The 7,008-nt window shown below is 37.9% G+C and overlaps 1 long non-coding RNA gene across 1 annotated transcript; it reads left to right on the top strand.

Moving 5' to 3' along the window:
- Positions 1–437: 437 nt before the first annotated feature.
- On the top strand, positions 438–5,652 carry LOC138950309 (uncharacterized). Its single transcript, XR_011450602.1, has 2 exons — positions 438–556; positions 3,612–5,652. It is a non-coding gene; the product is annotated as an uncharacterized lncRNA (long non-coding RNA).
- Positions 5,653–7,008: the final 1,356 nt, after the last annotated feature.

Genomic DNA, 7,008 nt, shown 5'->3' with positions numbered 1-7,008 from the left:
TCTTTACCACAGTATCTGATCACTTCACACTTGAATTTTGGAATGATGAAGTGGAATTATTTCTGGATCTAATTTATTCCTTGTTCCCCCCCTCTCGATTCCTTTTTTCGCCACATAATGTATTGTCGTGTAAGGGGGTAGATGCGTGTACTGGCTGATTTTTTTATTTTTTTACTTCGGTCAGATACAGATGATTGGAAAAAAACTTGTCAAGGATTTCAGAATTTAATAGATCTGTTCGAAGTTTTTACGGGATGGGTCCTGTTACAATACAGACTGAATGTGCACAAGATGAACTTTTGATTAAACATACACACACAAATGAATCTCTTGATTTTGTTATACGGCGAATTTCCAGTTTCCACCACCACGTCTGTGGTATGTTTTTATACTGTTTGATTGAATAGACTGACGTGCATTCTCTCGCAAATGTGCGCGCGTGTGTGTTTGTCTGTGCCTCAGACTTATTAATCAAAGATCATGTTGCACATTGCAGATCTATGCGACAGGAGCAAGTGGACAAGACAGCTACATTTGTCTGAGCGAAGATCCAACGGTAAGCTCTTTTAGCCGAAGACAGCGAGCCTGGGTGCATGCATGCAAGCTTCTATCATGTTCGTGAGTGTTGCAGGGCTATTAGACGACTTTTCATTATTCTTGATTTGGAGATCCATGCAGGGTATTAGAAAGTGCAGAATATACACGTTTGAACAAATGCGATGTGTGTTTGCTCTGAAAAAAAGAAAAAACGCAACAAACAAACATTGTATTTGTTTAAAGTATCACAAATATTTATTACCTGTATCTGCATGTTTTGATAATGATGAAGGGTAAATTACTTTGACGTGTGCTTTTATTAATTTTTAACCACACTGATAACGAATGATAGAAACACAGACACACTTAATAACATATCCACAAAAATTGTAACAATAAATGTAAGCTGAACAATGCCTGCAACACATTTCAGGCCTCAGAAGGAAGTAATTATGAGATTCAGACAGAGAGAGAAAGCCCAACACGAAACCAGTTGTGACATTTTTTATGTCATTATGTAATATTAAAAACACGACAACAACGTATTTCCTGTACTTAGTTTCGTGCAATTATGGATTGCAAAGTATGTCTAATTGAGTGGCATAAAGAGGCACAGTTGCATGAAAAACCAACTCGGATCTTGACTAGGATCAGGATTTTACATGGACACAACCTAGAATTTAACATCCTGGGGGGAGGGGGGTACTGCGCCTTTCACATCAAGATGTAAAGATCTATTTTAAATAATACTTATTAGAAGGGAACAAAATCAAACAAACTACAACAATCGTTCTGAGGGGAGAGAATTACCTCTTCCGAAGAAATTACCTCCCTTGCTTTTCTTGTCGGACTTATGTAGAGTAAAGTGAATAGAAAGTGAATCAGTCAGTAACAAAAAAAACCACAACATTTCTTAAGATCAATGAGGAGTCTTGAAGTATTTGTCAATGTTAATCTTGTATGCATAACAAACAATATATTACGGATTGATAATTAAAGAAAATCGTCTCTTCTACAGGGTTGACCGCCCTAAAAAGGACACCCACAACCATGCAAATTACTTCTGCATCTGTTGAACCAAATATTTTATATATGGTATTCATTAACTTCAGTTTATGTTCTGCCTTTCCAGTAAGTGGCAATTTGTGACCCTCCACGACGAAATGAGTCGCATGTCACCTCACGCGGTTCTGCGCTAGGCATAATATAAGTCCGGGGGTGTCTAGTAACAGTGTGAGGGTCACCATAGTCACAGGCTTATAACTCAAACAGTTTTCGCTCTTTTCTAAAACGGTTTTCACCACTGGATAGAGCATAAAAAACTCCTCAGGAAAATGTAGAAATATGAAAATCATGCAAAGGTGACATGCGACTCATACCGTCGTGGAGGGTCACATTTTGTAAATTGAATGGTCTGACTTTTGTGCAATTTTAATTTGTTTCTCCAAATTCGGGGGTTGACTAAACAGAACGAGTTTTGACATTGAGCGGTAGCCATTTTTACCTAATTTAAACCCTTCAGGCTTTTACCTTTTTGATTATTTTGAATGTCTGAGTATGTAAAAACATCCCCTTCAACCCCCAGGCTATCGATGACCTGAAGAAAGCATGCAGTTACAGCTAGGTTCAGGGCAATCCTCAGACACGAAAGCGTTGGTGTCATTGGTGATGCAAAAGTTAGATAATTTAACCTACAAATTTGCCACTTTGTGAACTGCACATGCATAAAATCAAGTTTAAGTATGCTAAATATGAAGTTATCCAGTCAATTGGTGTAGAAGTTATAGCATTTCTGTCAGTTAACAGTATTTAAAATCTCTAAAGTAAAATCTGACATATTCGAAAGTTTTGCATAAACACCCGGACAATTTTTACGATATTCTCCTAAGCTTCTCCACTTCTCAGCCTTGTCTTGGAAATGAATTCGAATAAGGCAGTCAAAATAACTTAGTTTGGAGCACCCATCAATCAGAATAAGCATTAACTTTTGACACAGGAAATATCTTCTACCGAAAGCTCTCCTGGTTTTATTCTACATTTTTCCTGCATAATGGTAACAAATTTAATGATAAATCTAAACAACGAAGTGACTGTGGTAAGATGAACAAAGTTAAAAAACAAAGGATTACTGTAAATGGTTTACGAATCGAAATCTAAACAAGTTTTAATGATAAGTAAAATGATAAAAAAAATAAAATTAAAAAAAGCTAACGTCCTTGCATTTGTCCAGAATTATTCCATGTTTAACATGGGAACAGAGGGATAATTGGTCTAAAGAATTTTTAAAAAGGAGGGTTAGGGTAACCCTAACCCTCTTTGGACTATCTGTATGCAAAGCCCGCTATAGGTGAAAGACTTTTGTGGAAGCCATGGAAGAATGCATCGCTGTTGTGCTGGTTCAGCTTGAGGTCCTGTCCTAGCGAATATCCTGCACACACAAAAACACGACTTTTTAAGCCACTTATGTTGCATTCCGTGACATAGCTTTGTTAAAACCGTGTGCCTGATAATAATGACAGATTTTGTTGATATACATTTTTTTTAAGACACCCCATATAATATTGTTTGACAATCTCTTTCGACATAGTTTACGAATCACCAATGTGTATACAAACGCAAATAACCCACAGGTCAATAAATTACTTTCCAGAGAGAGAGAGAGAGAGAGAGAGAGAGAGAGAGAGAGAGAGAGAGAGAGAGAGAGAGAGAGAGAGAGAGAGAGAGAGAGAGAGAGAGAGAGAGAGATTAAAACTAGAAAATGTGTGCTATATAAAACAAGGATAATCACTGTCAAATCTTTGCTTGTACCTGCATGGTGTTTACTGCGCTATATACACAACCTGTTTTATTTCATTTATTTATTTATTTATTTTTTGTGTTGGGGGGGGGGGGGGGGATGTTTTGTGATGAGGGTTTTTTCAAAGCCTTTACTGCTTTAGTCATTGAATCCACCCGACTTCGATTTATTGTTCAGTAATGGGTAATTGTGTGACCAACTATGTAAGTTAGTGATTGTTCTGGCTTCATACAATGACATTGCATTAATTTTATAAGTGTATGTGTGTGTGTTTCAGGCAAAAGCTGATATTACAGTCCTAGTTGTATGCAGTACCTCTGCTTCTTCGTTCAGGAATCAAAGTATACAATCTAAACCGATTATTTTGTTCAATAATGTTCAGCTTACCATCCCGAAGAAGGCAGTAACGTGCCGAGATATTGATTATAGATATTAACGTACCTAACCTGGTTGCTGGTGTGTTTTCTTTTTATTTCAATAATGTAAATGTGTGACAACTTGCAGGGTACTTGATGTTCAGAGCAATTTTTCTGGCAAAAGACCTTTTATGGATCAAAGAAAACTTTTGTCGTGGTGCACAAGTCAATCAATTTGGTTGATAAATAATTTGTGCTGCATTTTCCCTGGTTCCAAAACGTAGTATGTATTACCACATGTCCTTACCTGTCATTGGCATCACATGATTCTCTGCAAGCAGTCTTTTGTGGAAATACGTCATTTAACACTTGGACTTATAGTAGGGCTGATGGGGTCTATGTCGACCAAAAGAGTGGGATTCTCTGTAGGTCGAGTTCCTGTAGGTGGATTCCCTGTATACCTAAGACTTTAAAATTGGCAATCTAGTATACAGGGAATCCCACAGGGTGCAGTTTTTCAATAAAACTTGCAAACCATACTCGAATTTCTAAGACATATCAAAAAAAGATCGAAAAACATCAAATTCTAACGATGTCGCTAAGCATCACGTGACTTTCATTGATATTAGCAAAACGCTACGGGAACTACACCCTGTGGTATTCCCTGTATACAAGATTGCCAATTGTAAAGTCTTAGGTATACAGAGAATCCACCTACAGGAACTCGACCTACAGTGAATCCCATTCTTTTGGTCGACATAGACCCCATCAGCTATAGTAGGTGGCTGTGGAACGGTAGACATGCAACGACAACGAACAACAAAAGACAAAGTGTGGACTGAGTACACTCATTTTTCTTAACATATACGCTAAGTTTCTTTGAGAATGTTCCAAGTGAAAATCAGGGGTTCCTAGGCCTGATATCACAATTAAACAGCTTCTTCTCAGAATCAGGAGGGAAAAAACGAGATGTCGTGACAAGAACAGACAGCAGCAGCAGCAACAACAACATTGCTAAATCGTCGCTTTAACAAAATTTCATGTTTAGTATCGCAGACAAAGCACGGCTACTGATCCGACCAAAGCCACACTTCATGCACGATGGGCACATTGTTATGGCCAGCTTGTTAACGTGAGCATTGTGTATGTTTTACATAGAATTGAATGTGTTTGTCGTGTCTGTCATCTATCCTAGTCGTTTGAGTTAGAATAAAGCAAACTTATTACAATGACGATTTTCTTCGGTTTTTGATGAAGGATTGGCATCAAGACTTTTCCTATTTTCCAACTCTGCCACCATACACTGGCCGTTCAGGTCTGCATGTCGACCACATGGTGTGTGATCAGATTTTTCGGACATGTTCACAATGCTTACATGACCACCAAAATCAGTTGGTATTTGTTATGTTTTTGTGTAAGCACAATCTTCATACAAGTAAACAGAGCCTTCATAAGAAAAAATGCTTCTAAGTCAAAATACATACCCCCTTTTTCGTATTGCGTAAAATATACCCATAAATTCTGGACATCATATTTTTATTTTTTTTCACAACAATGAAACCAAACTTTGGCATATGTTTTAGCAATATATTCACAATAAAACCAATGAGTTTGAAGGCTGCATCTTGTTTTGTTTATTTTTGAGAATTTTTTGGCAAACCCATGCAAATGGCCAGTTTCTGGGGAGAGACTGGGGAGATAATGGCCAGTATAGAAAGAGTTAATAAGTAAACTAATGTCAGAAGTAGGTATTTACCTTGTTTGCCTTCGCGTTCTTGATAGCCCGCTGCAGCATTTGTATCACTTCCCTTGACATTCAAAACGCCAATGTATTTCTGAAAGGAAAATAAAGATATTGACCGAAGCATCACACAAGTGGTATATCATGCTAGGTTTTGTTTACAGTGCCTGTTCTACGACCACATCTGATTGTAATTTAAATAAAGAAAAACTGTATCCATTTATTACTTCTCTATTTGTGTGTGTTTGTGTGTGTGCAGGGGCGGATCACATCATTTTTAAGGGGGAGTTTCCAAATTTCTTTTAGGGACAATTTGACGACGCGAAGCGTTTAGATGAAGACGCGAAGCGTTCAACGTCCTTGGGGGTTGGGTCCGACAAATGTTGATAATAACAAGGAAAATGGATCAATCTGAGCCAAGAAACATCCCCTAATACACCTTCCAAAAAAGTAAATATATTAAGAAGAAAAATTTGAATCACAACAAGGACAATTGATCGATCTGGCGCAACCTGAGCAAACTAATTAGCCAACTCCTTTCCAAAATCGTCACTTAGAATACAAAGGCCGGCTCCTAAGTGGTCCGGAAAACCCGGAACCCCCCTCCGGATCCGCCCAGTGTGTGTGTGTGTGTGTGTGTGTGTGTGTGTGTGTGTGTGTGTGTGACCGATGACCTTCTCTAAATTCTAATCGTTGCGTTTGCATGGTAATACAGTTTTAATACTGGATATGCCCATGAAAAAATATCATTTCTTGTTCATGTCATTGTGTGTGTGTGACTTCTGCTTGCCTCGACGTCTTCAGAAAAGACACAAAATGCCAGCAGGCGTATGTTCTTGGAGCACTCAGTATGCCGTCATCTGCAAACAAATAAATACAAATTATTCAATTGTGTAAATAAAGAACAATTATTTTAATATTACAACAAAAAATTCATATAACTGTAGTCTTCACCAGAGACATCCACTACACTATCTTTAAATAAAACTGCCGTAAAAAATTAAAATACTATAAAACTTACCCCCACTCAGATCTATTTGGGATTATTCAAGTTTCAACCATGAAACGATGCCGGTTTGGACAGATCTGCTAGTTTGCCGCTGAAACTGAAATCAAAGGCGATCTTCAGAACTATTTCTAATCTTGTATTTGTGATTAATATAAAATACTGATCTTCCCAATAGAAGCTGATGTGTATACACATGACCAGGACAAGGTATTTTGTTACAGGGCATTTACGCAGACGTCGCAGTTCAAAATATCGTTTTAGATCTGATTTTGTACAGCAGCCTGTGTGATTCAGAATCGTCTGCCCTTTTTCGGTTTAACATTTTATGGACGATTCCTATGTGACTGCTCAATCATAACTGATGACAAATTCAGAAACAGATGATGGTTTCAAGTAGGCTACAGTAATGATTCGTTAAAAATGTCAAGCCACTCGTCGATCATTCACACTCAAAGAACCCAAGCCAAATCTGCTCTGGTTCCGAGCAGCTTTTTCCAACTGAGACCCTAATTGTTACGCATCTGCCGCGAAAAGATAGACCACAAACAAGCGGCACTGTACCATGCTT

The sequence above is a fragment of the Littorina saxatilis genome, linkage group LG16, assembly GCF_037325665.1.
Source record: "Littorina saxatilis isolate snail1 linkage group LG16, US_GU_Lsax_2.0, whole genome shotgun sequence".
In the NCBI taxonomy this organism is placed as follows: Eukaryota; Metazoa; Mollusca; class Gastropoda; order Littorinimorpha; family Littorinidae; genus Littorina; species Littorina saxatilis.
Note: the sequence above shows the minus strand (reverse complement) of the source record. Positions and strands in the feature narration are given on the sequence as shown.